Source organism: Silene latifolia, chromosome Y (assembly GCF_048544455.1).
Source record: "Silene latifolia isolate original U9 population chromosome Y, ASM4854445v1, whole genome shotgun sequence".
Lineage (NCBI taxonomy): Eukaryota > Viridiplantae > Streptophyta > Magnoliopsida > Caryophyllales > Caryophyllaceae > Silene > Silene latifolia.
Genome location: NC_133538.1, coordinates 94,912,957 through 94,937,334, shown reverse-complemented (window position 1 = coordinate 94,937,334; position 24,378 = coordinate 94,912,957). Strand labels below are relative to the sequence as shown.

Genomic DNA, 24,378 nt, shown 5'->3' with positions numbered 1-24,378 from the left:
CTATTAGCTCAAAAGGTAGAGCAATGTGTTATTGCACATGGTGTGGGTTCGAGCCCCACATAGACGAACATATATAAAGCACTAGTTACACTTTGTAGTAACATTAGTTGTTCTATGTGGTAACAATAATTATCGAACAAAGTGATGCTAGCTAAGAATAACACTAGTTATTTGATAATGTAACATTGTTTCGTATATATAATAACACTGTTTATTTGATAAAGTAACACTTATGTTACATATATTGATAATAGAAGCTCATGTAGGAATTGAACCTACATCCTTTGTGCAATTGCACAAATGCTCTACCAATTGAGCTAATGAGCTAGTTTAGTAGAAACTGAATATTCCACCAACACACTACAGTTGATGTAATGGCCACAATATAAGTTTATAAGTCACCACTTCACCCGAGTATTCGAGTCATATGTTTCTCATGTTATTCCAAAGAGCGTGTAGTGTTATTCCAAAGAACTTATCATGTTATCACAAAGAGTAACCGTGTTATTCTATTAACTTGTTACGTTATTCCATAGAGCCAAATAATATTCTGTGACACAAAAGCCAGGTATTATAACACAATATCCTATTATGATAACATAGTTATAGTTACGGATTATAAAGCGCGAAAAACCAATTCTATTGATCTGAAAACAAACTAGTTCCGTCGATGACCGTATAAGGCACATTATATGCATTTAAAATCTGAATAAGGTATGAGATTCACAAAATAAGGTCTGAGATTCACCAAATAAGGAAAAAAGCAAAAAAGGTGATTTAAACCACTTATGATGATCAAGTTTCACAAAACAAGCCCTAAGATTCACTGAATAAGGTATGAGATTCACAAAATAAGGTTTGAGATTCACCAAATAAGGAAAAGAGCAAAAAAGGTGATTTTAACCACTTATGATGATCAAGTTTCACAAAACAAGTCCTAAGATTCACTGAATAAAGCATGAGATTCACAAAATAAGGTCTGAGATTCACCAAATAAGGAAAAAGGCAAAAAAAGGTGATTTTAACCACTTATGATGACCAAGTTTCACAAAACAAGCTCTCAGATTCACTGAACAAGGTCTGGGATTCACAAAATAAGGTCTGAGATTCACCAAATAAGGAAAAAATCTAATAAGTAACAACAAAAAATTCTACTATAAAGTTCCTGAAATAAAAACTAAGCTGTAAAACATCAAACATAGAATGCCCTCATTCTATGTGATTCACAACACAAGGACTAAGATTCCCAACACTTATGGTGACCAAGTTCTAGAAAATTATCTTACAAGTTCACAAAACAAGCTCTAGGATTCACAACACAAGGACTGAGATTCACAAAATAAGGCAAAGAACAAAATAGGTGATTCCTAACACCTATAATGACCAAGTTTTAGAAAGTTATCTTACAGGTTCACAAAACAAGCTATAGGATTCACAACATAAGGACCGAGATTCACAAAATCAGGAGAAGAGCAAAACAGGTTATCTCTTATCACTTATAACAAAATTTAAGAATATTAGCTTCTAAGTTCACAAACTAAGCTCTAAGATTAACAGAATAAGGTCTGACATTCACATAATAAGGTTTGAGATTAACAAGAATAAGGTCTGAGATTCACAAAACGAGGTCTGAGATTCACCAAATAAGGAAAAGGGCAAAATAGGCGACTTTAACCACTTATGATGACCAAGTTTTACAAAACAAGCCCCACGATTCACTGAACAAGGTCTGAGATTCACAAACCAAGAACTGAGATTCACAAAATAAGACAGAGCAAAATAGGTGATTCCTAACACTTATGGTGACCAAGTTTTAGAAAATGATCTTACAGGTTCACAAAACAAGCTCTAGGATTCACAACACAAGGGCTGAGATTCACAAAAATGAGGCAAAGAGCAAAATAGGTGATTCCTAACACTTACGGTGACCAAGTTCTAGAAAATTATCTTACAAGTTCACAAAACAAGTTCTAGGATTCACAACACAAGGACTGAGATTCACAAAATAAGGCAAAGAACAAAATAGGTTTGCAAGTACTATATAGTGAAAACGGTCAAACTCAAAGATTGTTTGACCACCGAGTCAAATGGGAAAAATATAAAAGTGATAGGGAGCATATAAAGGATTCGGTACAAGTTAGATAGGGAGCGAATGAAGAAAGGAATGCACTAATTTCAGAAATTTCACTTGATCAATGACTTTGTACTAAGCAATTTTGTATACTTGAAACAAAGAGGTACTCAGAATGATATATTTGCAGAGATTAAAAAGGGATGATCGGTGTAAGCACTGCAGCTCTCAATTATTGTGTGTGTTTTTAGTCATTGTTTTGGAAATGGGAAGCAAGGCAGATTTGCTTATCGAACAACATCCATTAGGGATCAAGAAATTGCACCAGTCCTCTACCACAGTGATCTAACAATGAAAACAATGTGGAAGTGCAGATTGAATTGAAACGATAGTATCGATTAAATATCTTTGGATGTGGAAAAGAGGCGCTTAAGTTCAACAACTAACCCGTAAGATGCATTTGGAATGTTAAGCTTATGGCAATATCAGCCTACTTATCCTCGAACTCATACGCCACAATTTTCAAGCAAGTAAACGGGGACATTTAACACAAGTAGCAAACATCATACTACATAATCAGTAACTAGAAGTCCAAAGCAAAGCAAGTTATCTCGATAACAAATACGGTGACTCAAAGATTAGCACTTATAAAAGAGGTCAACCAAATACCTGGTCCTTCTCCAAGAGCGATTGTTGCAGTGTCTCAAGAGCATGTTCTTTGGGTTCCAAAGAATGACGCAGCTCTTCGATATTATCTCGAAGCCTGTCAGTTAACAGATCTTATTCAAACTAACAGCCAAATTCTGTTATTTAATGATATATTTCTCCTATTATGAGAAAAAGAAATGATTGCACAACTGAAATTATGCCGGAAATCGGAAATAAATCAATTAAAAACATTAAACCCTCTAAACACAATAAGAAGGCAGGAGAAACAAGTTTTCCGCGCTGACTAAGATCAATAACTAATATAACCAAAATGGATAAACAAATACTGCGTACATACATACCAGGATGTCGAGCTTGCCAAATTTGGCCTTAATGAAATCAGCAAGAGAAGCAACAGTAGTCGGATCAAATTGATCGAAAAAAACTAAGATCATTTGTGACATTTTCTGATTTTAGAACTTCATAAATTATCATGGTTTTACACAGTTACAAGTTTTCTAATTGATCAAATTGATCGAAAAAAACTCTGGAATAGATCAAACTGATTGGAAAATCGCTACAATTGATCGGAAAATCGCTGCAATCTACGAACAATTGCTTCAATTGATTAGGTTATGGAGATTTATTTGGGAAAGATGGCTGAGAGGAGTTTTGATGATGAAGAAAGAAGGTTGTTTGTATAAGGTTGGGCGTGTGTTTGTTCTAAGCCCAGTAGCGCGCAATATATCACAGTCCACTCAACATGTATCATTTTGGTGAGACCGGCCGCCTCGCCATAATGAGGTGCCTCACCGGATCCGGCCTCTATATATATATATATATATATATATATATATATATATATAGATTTAGGATCCGGTGAGAACGATCACTCGGTGAGAACGGTGAGAACATACTAATACACTAGCCCAATTATTTACACGCTGCCACTTATTAACAACAAACAAAATCCTAAATTAATATTCCTTATCCCCCGATCCACCACCACCGCCACCACCAAGAAACATTCCGACCAGCCACCGCCGATCACAACCACCAAGAAACATTCCGACGACCCACCTCCGACAACCACCACCATCATCGACGCCGGTTATTGCTTGACCACCATCCCACGGTCGTTCCCTTTGCGACACAACTCCTCCCCGGTTCTCTTTCTCTTCTCCATCTCCACTCAGGCCACCGACACACTCACCCTAATCATCATTAATCGCATCGTTGTCGGCCGCCCGATAGTTACCTCTAGCGAAGTCGGCAAACCGTCGGCAAACATCCTCGATGCTGGCGCACCTCCGACACTATCCTAATTACATCCATTATCCTCTCTCTTACTCTAAGTTCTGGTGCATTTTATCTCGTCTAGTGAGGTTGACGGTGTCGTCGAAGGTGGTTGTAGTGTCAAGGGCATCGACATCCAGTGTGTGTACGATTATATGCCGGCGAGAAAATGTGTAATTGGAAATTCGTGTGTACATCAGTACATTCTGTGTGTAAATCATTATGCGATTTTTGTACAAATCAGATCTATCGCATTTAGGGTATGCATTTTCTCACATGGGTGATCCTCTCCAAATTGGTTAGTTTGATTGGCGGGTGTAATTGGTTAGTTTAATGGGTTAGTGTTATTATCGATATAATGAATTAGTTAGATAATTAAGGGTGTATTTGTTTTATAGATACATTAAAACTATTATTAGATACATTAATTTTACTATTAGATACATTAATTATAAGTGGAAAAAAATGTATCTCGGATGAAAAAATATGTATCTTCATCGTTAGAAAATGTACCTACAACTTAGTTAAAAAACGTCTTATAATAAATTAAAGTATATCCGAGATTTAGTAAAAAAACAAGTGTATTTTGACATATATTTCAATGTATCTCGTTGAGAACACATTAGATAAATTAAAATACGGAGTATATGTTATATACACTTTTGTTTTGCCAAATCTTAGCTTAACTTTGTGATATTTTAGGTTCACATTTTACATAAATTGTAGGTACGTTTTATAATAAAGCAGATACATGTTTTTCTATCCTAGGTACACTTTCGCCTAAATAAAATTATACCTAAAATATATTAAGAGGTGCACTAAATATATTAGTAGAAACACATAATACATATTATGCATTGAAAAATATAGCAATAATGATATAAAATCAATGTAAATTGGTATCCAAAAGGAAAAGACGTAAGACTGAGAACAATGTAGAAATATGAAGCATTGGAATCATTTGACTTTAGCCAATTAAATGAATTAACAAACATTGAGTCACGATCTAGAAATCGAAACTTGACTAATCACAAAAATCAATTATGAACTCAAAATACACTAAATCACATAAATAGGCACACCAAATTTCGACCAACATTTCATTATCAAGTTCGTTATCAAGCTGCTCAATCTACCCCTGCATTTCCGGCTTTCCACCAAATTGAGCCACCACGGATCCGCCAGCAACCACCCACGCCCAGATCTACTAGCACCAGTAACCAACGGCGTGGTGACCGGAGTAAGAAAACGCATCGAAATAGGGAGAAAGTGAAAAGGCGATGAATCGAATGGGTGACCGTGGTCAGTCGGAGTTGGTCATCGGTAGTGCACGGGAATATGCGGTGGTCGCCTGAGGTATCACGGCAACACCACTCGCCTAACGGCGGCGCCAAGTGAGGAGAGTGGGGATAAGAGTTGTGGAAGGGAGGTTAGGGATTGAGGAGGGAAGAATACAAAGTGCCATCGGTGCACCGGTGATGCTGCCATAGTGCATGGTGTCGCCGGAATTGTGGTGGTGTCGCCGCCAATGAGGGTGGTGGTGCGGCCACCGGCAGTGAGTGGTGTGGTGGTGAGATATTAAAGGGGATGGGTGACGGGAGTGTGTTGAGTAGTGGGGATATTTTGATTAAATAAATACCCTTAGATTGTTTTTAATCCTATGGTTCATGTATGTTTCTCATAAGATTTCACTGAAAGTGTTAAATTCACCTGATCTCGACTTTATATATATATATATATATATATATATATATATATATATATATATATATATATATATATATAGCGGATCCGGTGCCATTAATTACATGTATGCCTACTACTCACCAAATTGTTACATTGGACTGATTTCCAATTGTTCATTGGGCTGGAAATTTGGGGTCATTTAGACCAAAATACTTCCTCTCTCTAAACTAAAACAGGCCCAAATTCAAGAGTGTGAATAGTAGTGATTTGCATTTGTTCTTCGACGGAAATCTTAGCAGCTTGATCTTCGACATCTGTTTGGAGTAATAATTACAGTTAGTTACGGTTTGCAAATGGGAGGAGAAGAAGACGACGACCGCCATTATCGATGGGAGGAAGCTTCTCGAGGAAGTGTTAACAATGGCGGAAGTAAAGGGAGGAAAGTCATCGCTGTCACCGGAACTGCCGCCATTCTCGCTGTCGCTCTTAACTTCGCTTTCGTTGCTTTTAATTCTCGGAGATGACGCCGAAAATCGAAAGGTTTAGCTGTTTTTAATCAAGTTCAATTAAATTATCGCTCAGTTTGTCCTTTTGTTTACTGTTTGTTGATTTGTGTTAGGTAATATTGTGCTATAGATAGTTAGTAGGCGGAATTGTTTATGTGCGATTGATTTTCTTGTTTTCGAATGAATTTTGTGTATTCCTCCATTGTTGTGAGATGAATGAAGAGAGAGATAGAGAAAGAGAGAGAGCCCGTACCGTTCATGTGAGTACGGAGAGTTTTCATGTAGTGCAAGTATTCCTCCATTGTTGTTGTACTGGTGAAGCTTCAGTATACGGAGAGAGAAGATGAATGCGAGTTGTAAATTGTAATGATCGTTTGAATTTCCAATTTGCGGATGAAGTGTGTATGAAATATTGAAATTAGATCAGAATTGTGTTTGATTATTGAGTAATATTAGATCAGAATTGTGTTTGATTATTAGATCAGAATTGTGTTTGATTATTGAGTAATATAGTTGATGATTCAGGGATGAATTTGGACAATACATGGGGAAGTTAAAAAATCATACTCCCTTACCTTTTTTATTCTTTGTAGGGGGTATTATATGACGAAGAGAGTATGTCACTGATTTGATAGTATGGAGTGCTGGAGTGGTATAATTCAAGGGTTGGCGAATTGATCATCATCTGAGATTGGGTGAGGTGATGTGAAATCCAAATTCTCTATCATGGTTGGCTGGTTTATTGACTGGATTTTAGATGGATTATATAGACAGTTTTTAGGTGATTATGTCCAAAATTTGCGCTACTTTGCCTTGGGTGGGTTGTTGGTATGTCAGTAAGTGTAAAAATCATGGTAAAGATCTGTCACTTGGAGAACATAACATGTCTTGGCTGAGCATCACAGGGGAAATTGATACATTACAAGTACAAAGTGATGCAAGGAGTGTGCGCTTTCAGCAAGCAATAGCGCTGTGGGGCTAGGATGCACAAAGCATCACATAAACCATTAGGACAGCCATGGGTGATTGGGCCAAGTGTTGGAACATAGATTGCTCATGGCAACACCCTTAAGCTTATATACTTTTAGAAATAATGGGGGTTTCAACTTTTTGATGGATGTAGTGATTGTATATACCTTCAATAACGATGTTGGGCTTCTAGTGTCTCTAGATGACGTAGCTCCCAATTATTTCGTGTTTACTTGGGCACTGGGGAAGTTAGTTCTATAAGGGATTTCCCCTGTCGAACACCCTTGATTGTGATTATCAGTACCTTGCGTTTGTAAGTTGTTGTCTTTATGCTATACAGTATGCTGTATTACGAAATCTCAGGCCTTAAACTTACTATGTCCTGCTAGACTTTTTTTTTTTTTTTTTGTGAATCTCAGACCTTGTTTTGTTAATCTTAGAGCTTGTTTTGTGAACCTGTAAGTTAATATTCTGAAACTTGGTCGTAAATGGTTGAAATCACCTATTTTGCTCTTTTCCTTATTTTGTGAATCTTAGACCTTATTTTGTAAATCTCAGAGCTTATTTTGTGAAGCTAGAAGATAACTCTTTTGTCGGCAATTACATGATTCAATCAGAAATTCATGAAGTACTAGATACGAATCTTATTTTGCTCTTTTTCTTATTTTGTGAATCTTAGGCCTTATTTTGTGAATTTTACAGCCTGTTTTGTGAAACTGGAAGCCAATATTGTAAAAATTCTTTACAAGTGGTTGAAATTACCTATTTTGCTTTTTTTTTTTTTTGTGAATCTTAGAGCTTGTTTTGTGAACCTGTAAGTTAATATTCTGAAACTTGGTCGTAAATGGTTGAAATCACCTATTTTGTTCTTTTCCTTATTTTGTGAATCTTAGACCTTATTTTGTGAATCTCAAAGCTTATTTTGTGAACCTAGAAGATAACTCTTTTGTCGGCAATTACATGATTCAATCAGAAATTCATGAAGTACTAGATACGAATCTTATTTTGCTCTTTTTCTTATTTTGTGAATCTTAGGCTTTATTTTGTGAATCTTACAGATTGTTTTGTGAAATGGAAGCCAATATTCTAAAAATTCTTCACAAGTGGTTGAAATTACCTATTTTTTTTTTTTTTTTTTTTTTGTGAATCTCAGACCTTGTTTTGTGAATCTTAGAACTTGTTTTGTGAACCTGTAAGTTAATATTCTGAAACTTGGTCGTAAATGGTTGAAATCACCTATTTTGCTCTTTTCCTTATTTTGTGAATCTTTGACCTTATTTTGTGAATCTCAGAGCTTATTTTGTGAACCTAAAAGATAATATTCTGAAACTTGGTCATAAGTGGTTTAAATCACCTATTTTGCTCTTTTTCTTATTTTGTGAATCATAGGCCTTGTTTTGTGAATTTTACAGCTTGTTTAGTGATACTAGAAGGCAATATTGTAAAAATTATTCATAAATGGTTGAAATTATGTATTTTGCTCTTTTTTTGTGAATCTCAAACCTTGTTTTGTGAATCTTAGAGCTAATTTTGTGAACCTAGAAGACAATATTCCGAAACTTGGTCATAAGTGGTTGAAATCACCTAATTGCTCTTTTTCTTATTTTGTGAATCTCAGACATTGTTTTGTGAATCCTAGAGCTTGTTTTGTGAAGTTAGAAGATAATATTCCGAAACTACGCGAATTTTCACATAGCAATCTCATTCTTTATGTCCCTTTTTAATAGTAATTATGTATATTCGTAGAAATTATAATTTTTCCAAAAAAGTATCTAATTTAAGGTTTAACTCTTCACAGGAGATATATCGGAAGAAGAGGAAGAAGTGGAAGAAGTAGAGAATAGAGAATGATGTACGTGTGAGGATGATGACGATCGAAGACAAGCAAGTTTTAAATATGTTTTATTCTTTTCTACGTTTGATTTATTTTGGTTTTTTTTTTTTGGTTGTAAACTTAAGCATTTGGCCACTTGGTTTTGTTTAGCGAAGGAATTTACGCAATTGTGTGAACCTTGAAGGTCATTTTTAATGAAACTTGGACCTTAATGTGTGTGAAATCTCGTTTACTTACGAAGTTTTTTTGTTTCCTATTTTGTGAATCCTACACCTTAATTTGTGAAACTGGAAGGTGTTTTCGTGAAACTTGGACTTAAATGTGTGCAATTGTTTACTTATTTCTTATTTTGTGAAGCGTACACCTTAATTTGTGAAACTTGGACCTTATTTTGTGAATCTTAGACCTTAATTTGTGAAACTGGAAGATGATTTCGTGAGACCTAGACTTAAATGTGTGAAATTGTTTACTTTGAACAAGGATCTGAATTTTTGCCTTAATACAAAGATGTAGGATTCACAAATTGTGAATCCTACACACGTTTTTTTGTGAATCCTACATATTACTTTATGAAACTTAGAGACACAGACTAAATAATTAATAAGCAATTTATTATGAAAAGTTAATACATCGACACCAATAGGACCGTGGAATACAATATTTGAAAGTCAAACTAATACAAGTTACAAGTTAAGCAACATATTATCATTGTAAAAAGTTTGATTATTTTGTGAATCATAGACCTTGTTTCAGAATATTATCTTTTAACTTTTTTTTTTTTTTGTGAATCTCAGACCTTGTTTTGTGAATCTTAGAGCTTGTTTTGTGAACCTGTAAGTTAATATTCTGAAACTTGGTCGTAAATGGTTGAAATCACCTATTTTGCTCTTTTTCTTATTTTGTGAATCTTAGACCTTATTTTGTAAATCTCAGAGCTTATTTTGTGAAGCTAGAAGATAACTCTTTTGTCGGCAATTACATGATTCAATCAGAAATTCATGAAGTACTAGATACGAATCTTATTTTGCTCTTTTTCTTATTTTGTGAATCTTAGGCCTTATTTTGTGAATTTTACAGCTTGTTTTGTGAAACTGGAAGCCAATATTGTAAAAATTCTTCACAAGTGGTTGAAATTACCTATTTTGCTTTTTTTTTGTGAATCTCAGACCTTATTTTATGAATCTTAGAGCTTGTTTTGTGAACCTGTAAGTTAATATTCTGAAACTTGGTCGTAAATGGTTGAAATCACCTATTTTGCTCTTTTCCTTATTTTGTGAATCTTTGACCTTATTTTGTAAATCTCAGAGCTTATTTTGTGAACCTAAAAGATAATATTCTGAAACTTGGTCATAAGTGGTTTAAATCACCTATTTTGCTCTTTTTCTTATTTTGTGAATCATAGGCCTTGTTTTGTGAATCTTAGACCTTATTTTGTGAATCTCAAAGCTTATTTTGTGAACCTAGAAGATAACTCTTTTGTCGCCAATTACATGATTCAATCAGAGATTCATGAAGTACTAGATACGAATCTTATTTTTGCTCTTTTTCTTATTTTGTGAATCTTAGGCCTTATTTTGTGAATTTTACAGCTTGTTTTGTGAAACTGGAAGCCATTATTGTAAAAATTTTTCACAAGTGGTTGAAATTACCTATTTTGCTTGTGAGACTACTTGATTTATCTAAGCTTGGACCTGATTTTGTGAACCCTATGTGAATCTTGGACCTTATTTTGTGAATCTAAGACTTGAATAGGTGACTTTAGACATAATAATCGTATATTTATATTTGTTCATCAATGTGGGTCTCGAACCCACACCTTGCGCAGTAGCACAATGCTCTACCTTTTGAGCTAATAGATGATATTGTACCAAAATTAAATTATGCATCAACAAGTAACAAAGACATGAAAACATTAGTAACTTCATGTACAAGGTCTATGATTCACAAAATAAGAAAAAGAGCAAAATAGGTGATTTCGACCATTTTATGACCAAATTTCACAATATTACCTTCTAGTTTCACAAAACAAACTCTAAGATTCACAAAATAAGGTATATGATTCACAAAATAAGAAAAAGAGGAAAATAGGCGATTTTGACCATTTATGACCAAGTTTCACAATATAAGGCTTAGGATTCACGAAACAAGGTCTATGATTCACAAAATAATAAAAAGAGCAAAATAGGTGATTTCGACCATTTTCAAATTTCACAATATTACCTTCTAGTTTCACAAAACAAGCTCTAAGATTTACAAAATAGGGTATATGATTCACAAAATAAAAAAAAAGAGGAAAATAGGCGATTTTGACCATTTATGACCAAGTTTCACAATATAAGGCCTAGGATTCACGAAACAAGGTCTATGATTCACAAAATAATAAAAAGAGCAAAATAGGTGATTTCGACCATTTTGTGACCAAATTTCACAATATTACATTCTATTTTCACAAAACAAGCTCTAAGATTCACAAAATAAGGTATAAGATTCACAAAATAATAAAAGGAGCAAAATAGGTGATTTTGACCATTTATGACCAAGTTTCACAATATAAGGCCTAGGATTCACGAAACAAGGTCTATGATTCACAAAATAAGAAAAAGAGCAAAATAGGTGATTTCGACCATTTTATGACCAAATTTTACAATATTACTTTCTAGTTTCACAAAACAAGCTCTAAGATTCACAAAATAAGGTATATGATTTACAAAATAAGAAAAAGAGGAAAATAGGCGATTTTGACCATTTATGACCAAGTTTCACAATATAAGGGCCTAGGATTCACGAAACAAGGTCTATGATTCACAAAATATTAAAAAAGCAAAGTAGGTGAACTTAAAGAAAGTGGTAATGATCATTGTCATGTTGCGGCTTTTCAGATATATAGCACTACAGTCTACAAAGAAAATTAACGAACGTACCTGGGATTTTCTTTGCGATTCCCAAAACAAAGCATAAATATGCATTTTCATCTGGTCTGTAAACTTCAATCCCATGGTACAAAACCTTAAGAAATGAAAGAAGCTCATCTGGTGGGTATGACTTTGCCAAATTGTATGACGCAATAAATTGTAAAAATTTATAATTAACTATGGGAATGCTGCTCTGCTTCAATCTAGCTTTCAAAAAATCTGCAAATTTTTTTTGCCTCCTGCGTCACCTCATTGGCAATTGATGGGGACAGTTTTCAATAATGTTCCAAGAGAAAGATACAAGCAAAGGTGTTGTTGACATCGAACGATTCTTGTCAGGATCTGTCACGTAAATTTGAGACATCCGTAAGAAGTTTTGCAGGTCGGATTGCATATCTCGAGCATCCAAAATCTTGTCACGTAATACTTTGTACTCTTTGACATGCTCTATAAGATATGATCTCACGCCGTGCCCATCCATACTTCTGCATAATGAATGAATAGCAGATGGGATCTTTTGATTGGTCAAGCGATTTGAAATCGCCGCTCTCTATAAAGGCGAATGCAAATGCAAGAAGTTAAAACAGATAGGTCATTTTCAGCTTTATGGAATAACATATACCAAGTTTACTAGAATTGAAATAGCAAACAAAAATATGGACCGACATAAAGTAAAGATCTCCTAAAGAAAGGAAGTGCACCAAACATGACATGACAAGCGCAGAAACATCAAAATGTTGTAATATAAATCAAATTTTACTGCAATCAACGAAGGGAAAAACCTTATCTCCTCCAAAAATTAACACAGAAGCCTTTTTTAGTCTCATTGAGCACCGACAAAAATTCTAAAGAGAGGATGGACATGAATTTACTTAAGCCCTAACAATAAACTAAACAATCATGTAAACATAAGAAGGCTGAGAGAATTGACAACCAACCACTTGGCAGAAACTAATAGAAGGCCACAATTTGAATGCTTACCATTGGGTACAAGCTTAGTCTTTGACGGTTCCAAATTATCCCTGCCCCAAGAGCTTACCCTTTTCCCACTGAGTTATCTTGATTTTGCCCCCGCCATTTGGTGAGATAATAGATGTGGTTGTACTGGATGTGTCGTCATCGTTGCTAGTTGTGAAAGAACAAGACCCTGACATTATAACGGTCTTCCCAAGCCTGACACCGTTATCTAACTCTCTAGTAGCATTCTCACCATCAGTTTCTGCATCATCAGATGCATGTGCACGACACTGAGAAGGAGACGTATCACTGTCAGGTGCCAGTCGTTCTAACAGGTCCCAAGTAGAACAATTATGACATAAATAAAGTCCAGGTTTCACATAATCAAACTTTAGAATGACAGAAATTGTGAAAAAAACTATTGACATACACTAACATATTCCTTTCACGGCGCAAAAATCACCACTAGTTCGTACCAATATCATACCAATTCAAATTTCAGTAATATTTATTTGTTGTTCTAGTATGATTTCCTGGCGTTCTAGTACGCTTTTCCAAATTCGCTATACATACGTCATATTCCTTTCACACACTACTGCCTTTCGCCTAAAATACACCGTAGATATACTAAAATAACAAAGAAATAATGCTAAAATGACAGAAAAGCACACAACAATTTCAATCAAATAAACGTGAATAAATTAAATCGACTGTTGATACGAAATCACACAAGATAAAAAAGTGAAGATGAGGACGATCAATGCCACTAGAATTAGGAGAATCAATCGAAAGAACTATGAGATCGTCGAAAATCATCGCGGCCGTGAATCACAAGCTGATTTTCATCATAATCATCATCAAATACCTAAATACTTAAATTTTACACAATCGATCATTTAACTAATCAATTAATCACATAATTTCACCAGAATAATACATAAACAAAATAATAGTTGTGAAACATGAACAAATTCAATAATAAAACCTAAAAAACTGGAAATTACTAACAATAATAAAATCTGAACAATAAAAGAGCAAGTATATTATCAAATAACTGACAGAAATCACATGATATGGCGATTACAAGTTTAACATTCAAATAAATGAAAATTAAAAACAAAAAAGAATAAAAGCGAGAATGAGAATAATACTCCGTACTTACTTCGAGATTGATGATGAACACATAATAAGAGTCAAGATCAAAACGTGAAGATCGAAGAAACATGATGAATCGCAGCATGATTATGGTGTGGACGATGAAAATCAGAGTGATAAAATGGTGATCGAATGAGAGTGAACGCATTTAATTTGAGTTGAAGAACAGTAGATGAAGAGAGAGAAAGTAAAGAGATGTGAGTGATTGTGCGAGTCGGAGTAAATGAATGAAGTTGAAGAGGGAAATGTGTGTTTGATGGGGTTTTGTATGGGGACACGTGGCATCATCTGGTGTATCTATGGCTTTTTAATCTGACGGTTTAAGATTGGTACAGCTACCTCACCCTAAGAAGGGTGCCTCACATGATTCAATCTCTCTCTCTCTATATATATATATATATATATATATATATATATATATATATATATATATATATATATATATATATATATATATATATATATATAGAGAGAGAGAGAGAGAGAGAGAGAGAGAGAGAGATTGGATTTGGTGATTTTGGTTCTTATGGTGAGTTGTGAGTTGGAGGAATCTCAGCCACTAGATTATATTAGAGATGAGTGGTCAAGATCAAATCTTACATGTCATATAAAACCATTGTCATTTACTTATTTTCTCTTTTTTCTAATGTTACTTTTTTTTTACTTTAATTTTTTTCTCTTTTTTTACCTCGTGTTATTATGCTTTTTTTACCACTTTGATTTTTGTTTTCTCTTATGTTTTTCTTTAATTTACTCATTATGTTACCTTTTTTTCTTTTTCTTTTTGTACCGGATTTTTTTTACTTGAATTTTTTTTTACTCTTATTTTTTTACCTCGTGTTATTATGCTATTATTGTGCTTTTTTTTACCTGGATTTTTTTACGACTTTGATTTTTTTCTCTTTTTTTTTACCACATGTTATTGTGATGTTATTGTTATTCCGCTGTTATTGTGATGTTATTCTGCTGTTACTTTGATTTTTTTTTACGACTTTGATTTTTTTTCTTTTTTTTTTACCATATGTTATTGTCTTTGTTATTGTTATTCATTGTTATTGTGATGTTATTCTCATTCATATCGTGAATTTTTTACGACTTTGATTTTTTTTTCTTTTTTTTTACCACGTGTTATTGTGCTGTTATTCTACTATTATTCTGCAGTTATTGTGATGTTATTCCGGTGTCACTTTGATTTTTTTTTTTCTATAAGGAAGAGTACAATTTTGTAGCTCGTAATATGCCAATGCAACTCCAATATCACATTTGCCTAAAAATATGTTCGAAGAATCCACAAAGCATTTGTGTCGCACCATTAGAATTAACACCTCTTCCAGTAAAACGTAAAATGTTACACAAAGCATTGTTCGGTATCGCATGCTTATCAGTATCCAAATACTCGACCGGGAACCAACCAACCAATCTCATTCGTCTTTGTCCATAGTCAGTAGTAGTAGCGGCCTGCAATACTTCAAGAGCCATTTAATTAAAAACAAGTATGAAAATTGAGGTTAAGGAGTCAATCTGAGGCTTGCCATCAACTTTATCAAGTAAGTTGTACTTGCCTCCAATACATAAAAAGCAAAAACAAGCACGAAAAATGAATGTGAGTCGTTGTCATGATTGTAGTAGTAACTTACCAATATTATAGTATAATAAAGCTGTATGCATGCATATAACAAACTTAAATCTTAACTGGACACAGAGTATGATATACAAACTTTCTAAGAACAATAGAGCTACCTTAATGATGACCATATATTCAAAGTGAAGCAAAACAAATAATTTGATTTAAATCGTGCGGAATCCACCAACACCTCCTCAAATCTCTCCATTGACACTACACTTACATTAAATCAGATCTTTATCACCTCCAAATCCGCCATTAATGTCATCGTCAACGCCGGTGTTCACACTGCTCGACAACACCTGCTCGACAACACCTATCAGCCACCATTTCAGAGCCACCATTAACTCGCACCACCTACTCGACAACACCTAGCAACCAAGGCTCCGTACCGGAACCGTCGCAACTACCTGTTATTCCAGTTTGTCGATCACTTTAATCGCGATAAATGGAAGTGAGATAGAGAATAATTAGGAGGAGACTGAAAATTAGGGTTCTTGATTCGAGAATATGGGGATTTTGATTTATGTGTGGAGAGAAAGTGCAATGAGGAATTTTCAGGAAAGAGAAATTTTGGGTCAGTGAAAGGATGAAGATTGAATTAATTAAGAATTGTTTGTGTTGTATAAAGCTACAGAGCAGCGATAAGAATTGTTGACTTTATTTTTATTTAGATTCAGTCTTAGCCGTGTATATACCCTCATCCAATGGTTCAGATTTAAAAGCACAAAACTCACAACTCACCATAAGAACCAAACTCACGAGATCCCGCCTCTATATATATATATATATATATATATATATATATATATATATATATATATATATATATATATATATAGTGTGAAGTTCTCCTAAGTCCCTTACATCTATTGAGTCCTTAAGTCCTTATAAGGGCTCTTGGATGAAGGGATGAGATTACATCTCAATGGATGGCCACAAATCAATCTAGTCTAATTAGCTCCTCATTGCAATTAAGTTACTTACTAATCCATTCATCCCTCATTATCACAAACTCCTTCCCTCTCTCTAAATCTCACAATCTCTCTTTTTTCTCTCATCTAACAAAACCAAACAAATAAAATATGAAAAAAAAAAACCAAAATAATTACTCAAAAAAAACCCAAAATAACAGGAGGAAAAAAAATCCGTCCTCCTCTCCACCACCCCGACCTCCTCTCTACCACTAGCTCCCGTCACCACGCACACCACCCACCACTCCCGTCACCATTCACCCACACGGTCACCTCCCCTCGCCACCACCTCCCCTCGCAACCACTAAACCTCCAAGCTAGCAGCCACCACACGCACACCACTACCACCGCATTCCAGATTTGCCGCCAATCAACACCACAACCACTTCTTCTACTCCTCCTTTCGGCCACCAACACCACAACACTACATCTACTCTCTCTCAGATCTGAAAACTACCACCACAGCACTCACCGCACACGCCACCAGAAGCGCCACCAGTCCCCTCTGAACACCGCTACACAACCACCATATTCTCCTTTCTCTTTTTTATTTTCAGATCTGCAGCCATACACGCGGCCGCTGCCGCCATCCACCATGCACCAGCGCCATCACCAGAACACCACAAACCACCGCATCAACTTTTAGATCCACCACCACACGCCTTCCTTTCTTCTTCCTTCCTCATTTTTAGTCTTTTAAGATTTGCGTGAAAATGGGGTTGCGTGAAAATGATTTTGCGTGAATTGGTGTTGGGTGGTTATGTTTTAAAATTATTTTGAGATCTTTTTTTTAATGGTTTTTTTAAATTGTTGTTGGGTGGTTTTTTCTTAACGAATAACCCCACCACTACTCTCCTTTCTTCCCTTTTCAGATTCGTTTTTTTTTTTTAATTTCAGATTCGGTTTTTGTTGAGGTTTCCAATGTTTATATAATTTGAATTCCGTGTTTACTTGTGTCGGATTCCGTTTTTTTAAGGTATAGATTCCGTTTTGTAAACGGTTGTATTTAAAATTTCGCTTGATTTTTTCATTTATTTTCATCTACTTCTTATTTCGGTTTTTTATTTATTTTAGATCTAGTATTCTTGGTTTTTATTTTGGTTTTTTATTATGTTAATGTTGTGGGTGTTATACTATATTTTAGATTTGTTATTTTGGTTTTTATTAAAGTTACAATTACACTTTTTTCTGCTACAATTACACTTTTTTTTTGGTTAAAATTACACTTTTTTTGGTTAAAATTACCCTTATTTCTGTTATAATTACACTTTTCCCTGTTAAAATTACACTTTTTTCTATTACAATTACACTTTTTTCTGCTACAATTACACTTTTTTTTTGGTTAAAATTACACTTTTTAGGTTAAAATTACCCTTATTTCTGTTATAATTACACTTTTCGCTGTTACAATTACACTTTTTTCTATTACAATTACACTTTTTTCTGCTACAATTATACTTTTTTTTGGTTAAAATTACACTTTTTTTGTTAAAATTACCCTTACTTCTGTTATAATTACACTTTTTCCTGTTAAAATTATACTTTTTTCTATTACAATTACACTTTTTTCTGTTACAATTACACTTTTTTTTTGTTACAATTATACTTTTTCCTATTAAAATTATACTTTTTTCCATTACAATTACACTTATTTCTGTTACAATTACACTTTTTTACTTTAAAATTACACCTTTTTCGGTTAAAATTACACTTTTTCCTGTTAAAATTACACTTATCTCTATTAATGACTAAAGTTATACTCTTGGACTAAAGTTTGACAGACTAATTTGGACTATTTGGACTAACTAATTTGGACAATATGGACTAACTAATTTGGACTATTTGGACTATTTGGACTAATTAATGGAGTTATTTACGACTAAATTGAATACAATATTTACAACTAAAATTAGACTAAAATTATACAATTTTGGACTGAAAATACACTATTTACGAATAATTTTGAACTAATAATACACTATTTACGACTAAATTTAGAGTAAATTACACAATTTGAACTAAAGTTACACAATATATTTATTTTGAGTCATTGAGATTGTGAAATTTCAATCATTGTCCACTAAAGTGTAACTTAGTAAATTGATAGTGTGTGTATCTTTTATCATTTTATGAGTGTAATTTTAGTCCAAAAAAGTGTAATTTTAGTTTACAAATGGGTAACTTTAATCCACAAATGTATAATTTTAGTCCACAAAAGTGTAATTTTAGTCCATAAAAGTGTAATTTTAATCCAAATTGTATAACTATAGTCCAAATTTGTGTATCTTTAGTCCAAATTGTGTACTTTTAGTCCAAATTTGTGTAACTTCAGTCCAAATTGTTCTAACTTTTGTCCAAAAGCGTAACTTTAGTCATTGAGAAGGTAACCTTAGTAGAGATAAATATAAATTTAATAATAGAGATAAATGTAACTTTAATGAAGACAAGTGTAATTTTAAAGGAAAAAAATATAATTTTAACAAAAAAAAGTGTAATTTTAAGGGAAAAAATTGTAATTTTAACGGAAAAGTGTAATTTTAACCGGAAAAAAAAGTGTAATTTTAACAGAAAAAAGTGTAATTTTAACGGAAAAAAGTGTACTTTTAACAGGAAAAAAGCTGTGATTTTAACCAAAAAAAGTGTAATTTTAACGGAAAAAAGTGTAATTTTAACGGTAAAAAGTGTAATTTTAATCGAAAAAGTGTAATTTTAACCGATAAAGTAATTTTAATAGATCCTAAATCACACAATACCAAAAGAAAATTTTAAATACGAAATTTGGCAAATATATATAACAAGACGGATATTAACAAAGTGATATCAACAAGAAAAAAATAAAAAATGAGATTTCATAACTAATAGATTTAGTACTAAAATCAAACTATAATTTGTAAGAATGACAATAACCGGGAAAAAAAAAGACCAAAACATCAAAATTGAAAAAAAAAAGAAAACAGGTCAATGAAAATTGATCTACTTTAGTAGATCTAAGATTAAGATAAAAAAAACTCACAAATTTGAAACAATATTATATAGCAAGACGATATAAGGAGAAAAAAACAAAAAATAAAAATAAAAAGAACACCCAAACATCAAGTTTTTTTTTTTAGAAAAAAAAAAATTAGAAAAATGACGTCGGGGTGGCGGCGGCGGCGGTGGTGGTGGTGGTGGCGGCGGCCGGTGGGTGGTGGTAGGTGGATGGCAAATGAGGAAAAGATGAGTAAATGATTTATTTGGATTTTTTGGGTTTTTTGGGTTTTTTATTTGTTTGGTTTTTGAGGTTTTGGGGTTTTTTTTTCTTGGTTTTTTTGGAGAGAATATGGAGAAGTGAGATATAGAGAGAGAATAAGGAGATGTGATAATGAGTTGATGAATGAAAGATGAGGAGAATTAATGTAGTTAATGAGAAAATTAGAGGAAGATGGCAAAATTAGAGCATTAACCTTAATTTTTGGGTTCTCATCTTAGCCCTCCATTTCCAAGATCCAATGGCCCATAATGGAACTTATGGACTCACATGTAAGAGGAGGACTTATTTGATCTTATTACTATATATATATATATATATATATATATATATATATATATATATATATATAGATAGATATTCATTAGTGTTCAAGCCCGGACGTTGTCCGGATTATATCCTAACAATGATTTCTGAATTTATATTATGAGTTTGTTGCTTAAAAAAGTATTTTACACCAACTATTTACTCATGTTATTTTGGTCACTTTGTATAAATAAATATTAGAGACAATAATAATTGTGTCATTGTTCATTTAGAGCAAAACAATTTAGCATGTTGACCCGGCCTAATAAACTTAAGCTAAAACGGAATTGATCCGCTTAATTCTATTTTAAATTAAGCCGTCATGAAATAAACTGCACGTTATAAAATTGATCGATGTGATTTAAAATCACCCTATGACATGTATAATTTTTAAATATTAACTTTACTAAGATATGTCCTTTTTCATATATATCACCCAGGCCAATTTCCCATAACCCTACGTTCTCCGAGAGACTCTGTCCATTGTGACTCTTACCAAATTATCCGAACCAAGAATGTACCAGCGTAATGAGTGTACATAAAGATCGAATTATTCAAGCACGATATAATCAAGTATAAGTCTTGTACCAATTCTACGTTGTATGTATGCATGCCTTAGACCAATATATATACTCGTATCTGGCCTAGTGTTTTGGTAGTATATTTTGCTATGTGTATGAAATTTTACATATTTCAATTTTATTGCCTTCTTTTTCCTTGTCACATTTACATAACTAATTGTTCAATTTGTAAATTTAGTAAGAAAAAAGAGTGAATATCCAATTGTCCAATGATTTCACTGGTATAAGAAGCTAAAATATTTTCGTAAGTTGTTAACAAACCCTTCTACGGATGGCGATACAGCGCCACCGGGTGATAGACAATCTCAATACCTCCCCAATTAAAATAATGATATAATAACTAATTCTAAAAACTTCAAAACCTCTAGCACATTATAAGAAAGGGCATAAAGTAAACATGTTATCTTCATCATTGATATTTGGGCTGCGATTAACATCGTCACAATGGCAACACATCTCTAATCTCATTTGCTTGTTTGTTTCTTCGGGTTGAGACCTTTCCAGTAAATTAGATACTCCGTATTAGGAATTTTATAAAAGGTTTGTATACTGCTTCAAGGTTCAATCTTGAAGAGTCAAAGAAAACTTTAGTTGGCTAATACGAAGTACAAACAAACAATTTGAACATGGACATGAGACTGTGGGAGATATGGAGAGCGTAATTTGAATACACTAATATCAGAATTTTTTTTCAAAATAGGGTTATGGACCAAACTATTTCTCGTTTTAGAGTCCATTTCAAACTAATTCTCGCCAATGGGTCCACGTCATCGTTTTTTTTTTCTTTCAGAATTGAATAAAATCGCTAACTGGGAAAGCGATTTAATGTATTTCACACAAAATCGCTACCATACTCAGCGATTTGGGGCTTTTATTTTTGAAGCAACACACCTGAGTTTTGGGAAGTGTGAGATCAGCTTAAATCGCTATCCAGGGAAGCGATTTGGTGTTGTTATATATATAAACAAAAAATTGTCAGTGCTCTCCCATTTACTGGACACATTAAACAAAACAAAATCCCCAAATTTCAAACCCTAAAATTTCGATGACTGTCCCAAATCTCCGATATAATCTCCGTCATTTGGGAGGAAGAGTAAGCCAAGTGCAAGAGTATGATGAACCGGAAGGATCTACTTCACAAAGAAACACAAACAGAGGCCGTTTCCGTAGAGGCTAGTGTGTTTGTATGAATATTATTATGTAGAAGCTATACTTTCATCATGGATTTAAAAATCAAACACTTGTGATGTTGTGCTAAACTTTTCTTTTAATGTATTTCACTTTGTAAAAAGCGATTTGGGTAAAAGTTCCAGTAGCTGAGGTAATTGCACACTCTCAAAACGCTTTCTTGGTAGCGATTTAACTTGGGAAATAGTGATTTAGGCCAAATCGCTATGGACAGCAGCGATTTGCCTCTGAAATCTGTCGTCCAAGTATACAGAAGCTTCTGTTTGTTGGGTCCAAAATTATAAGATCCAAATCGCTGAGTACGGTAGCGATTTTGGGTGAAATACAATAAATCGCTTTCCCAGTAAGCGATTTTATTCAATTCTGAATAAGAAAAAAAGAAAATTGATGACGTGGACCCATTGGCGAGAATTAGTTTGAAATGGACCCTAAAACGAGAAATAGTTTGGTCCATAACCCTATTTTGAAAAAAAATTCCTAATATCAGCTCGATATAAGTCTTCCGGTTCTACCCTTCGTAAATTATAGGCTTCAACTAGAACAATATGAAATATATGCCTCACTAAAGTTGAACAAGAAATAATATAGCTGAACAATAAACTTGTATGAAGAGATATAAATGTCTACGAAGAAAGATTGATTGCTGACAATCTATTTGTTGATATATATTGTGATGATTTAAACTACAAAACTTCTGAAGAATTTATAATAACTTACAAGCTAAACAATTTGTGGATTACATTAACCACAAATATATGCCTCACATTTCTCCCTATTACTTCTCTACCATTCACTGAAGTAACTCACCAAATGAAATGCACTTTTATTTTCACTTTCCTTATTTAGCACTCTATAAATACTCCCACAATTCTCCACCTCGTTCACAATTTGAAATCCTCAAATTTTGGACGAACAAATTGCGTTATCTTAGTCGTCGGCTGCACCACAATGACCATGGTTGCCTACGTACCCTGAACCGGGATCAAGCCAATCGTAGTTCGCTACAAATCCCTTCACATGACTTAACATGCGAAAATATTAAGCAAGTCCAAACAATGTTGGAACTTAGTACCTGTCACCACCTTGGTTAACATATCGGCCGGATTCTCATCAGTATGTACTTTCGTAAGAGAAATATGACCTTCCTCGACAACGTCTCGTACAAAATGATACCTTACATCAATATGCTTGGTTCGAGCATGATGAACTTGATTTTTAGCCAAGTGAATTGCACTTTGACTATCACAACTCAGTTTAACATAATCCTGCTTCATACCCAAATCATATAGAAGACCTCTCAGCCACAATGCTTCTTTCACTCCTTCTGCTACCGCCATATACTCGGCCTCTGTAGTAGATAGTGCCACTGTAGCCTGTAACATCGATCGCCAACTAACCGGAGCACCGTGTATTTTAAACACATAACCAGTAGTAGACTTTCGTCTATCTAGATCACCAGCATAGTCTGAATCAACGAACCCACTTATCTGACATGTATCTCCACCAAAACACAAACCAGTGTTAATGGTACCTTTTAAGTACCTCAAAATCCATTTCACTGCTTCCCAATGCGCCTTTCCCGGATTCGCCATGAATCTACTGACAACACTAACCGCCTGTGAAATATCCGGACGTGTACACACCATGGCGTACATCAAACTGCCAACTGCACTAGCATAAGGTACATATTCCATGTTTGCCTTATCTTCCGCTATAGTGGGAGACTGGTTACCAGAAAGCCTAAAATGTGGAGCTAATGGAGTAACCACCGATTTAGCGCCTTTCATCCCAAACCTTTCAATAACTCGTTCAATATAGCCTTTCTGACTCAAGAACAATTTCCGGTTTGACCGCTCTCTTCTAATCTCCATACCCAGTATTTTCTTTGCAGCACCCAAGTCCTTCGTCTCAAACTCTTTACCAAGTTGAAACTTTAGCCTATCTATCTCCACCTTGCTTTTAGAAGCAATAAGCATGTCATCTACATACAACAAGAGATAAATATAATCACCTCCAGAAAGTTTCTGAATATAGACACAACTGTCGTAAGAACTTCTAGAGAATCCTTGTTTTATCATGAAAGAGTCAAATCGCTTGTACCACTGTCTGGGAGATTGTTTTAACCCATATAATGATTTTCTTAAGCGACATACATGACTTTCTTTTCCCTCAACCTTGAATTCCTCAGGTTGATACATGTAAATTTCCTCATCTAAGTCTCCATGCAAGAAAGCTGTCTTGACGTCAAGTTGTTCCAGCTCAAGATCACCATGAGCAACTAAACTCAACAGCACCCGGATAGAAGTATGTTTCACCACCGGAGAAAATATCTCGTTGTAATCAACTCCTTCCTTTTGTGCAAACCCCTTGGCTACTAGCCTAGCCTTATATCTTGTACCACTTGACTTAGTATGATCTTCTTTT

The 24,378-nt window shown here is 34.1% G+C and overlaps 1 long non-coding RNA gene across 1 annotated transcript; it reads left to right on the top strand.

Annotated features, from left to right (window-relative positions):
- The first annotated feature begins 6,014 nt into the window (after window positions 1-6,014).
- Window positions 6,015-9,227, top strand: LOC141626227 (uncharacterized). Its single transcript, XR_012535842.1, has 2 exons — window positions 6,015-6,241; window positions 8,975-9,227. It is a non-coding gene; the product is annotated as an uncharacterized LOC141626227 (long non-coding RNA).
- The last annotated feature ends 15,151 nt before the right edge of the window (window positions 9,228-24,378 follow it).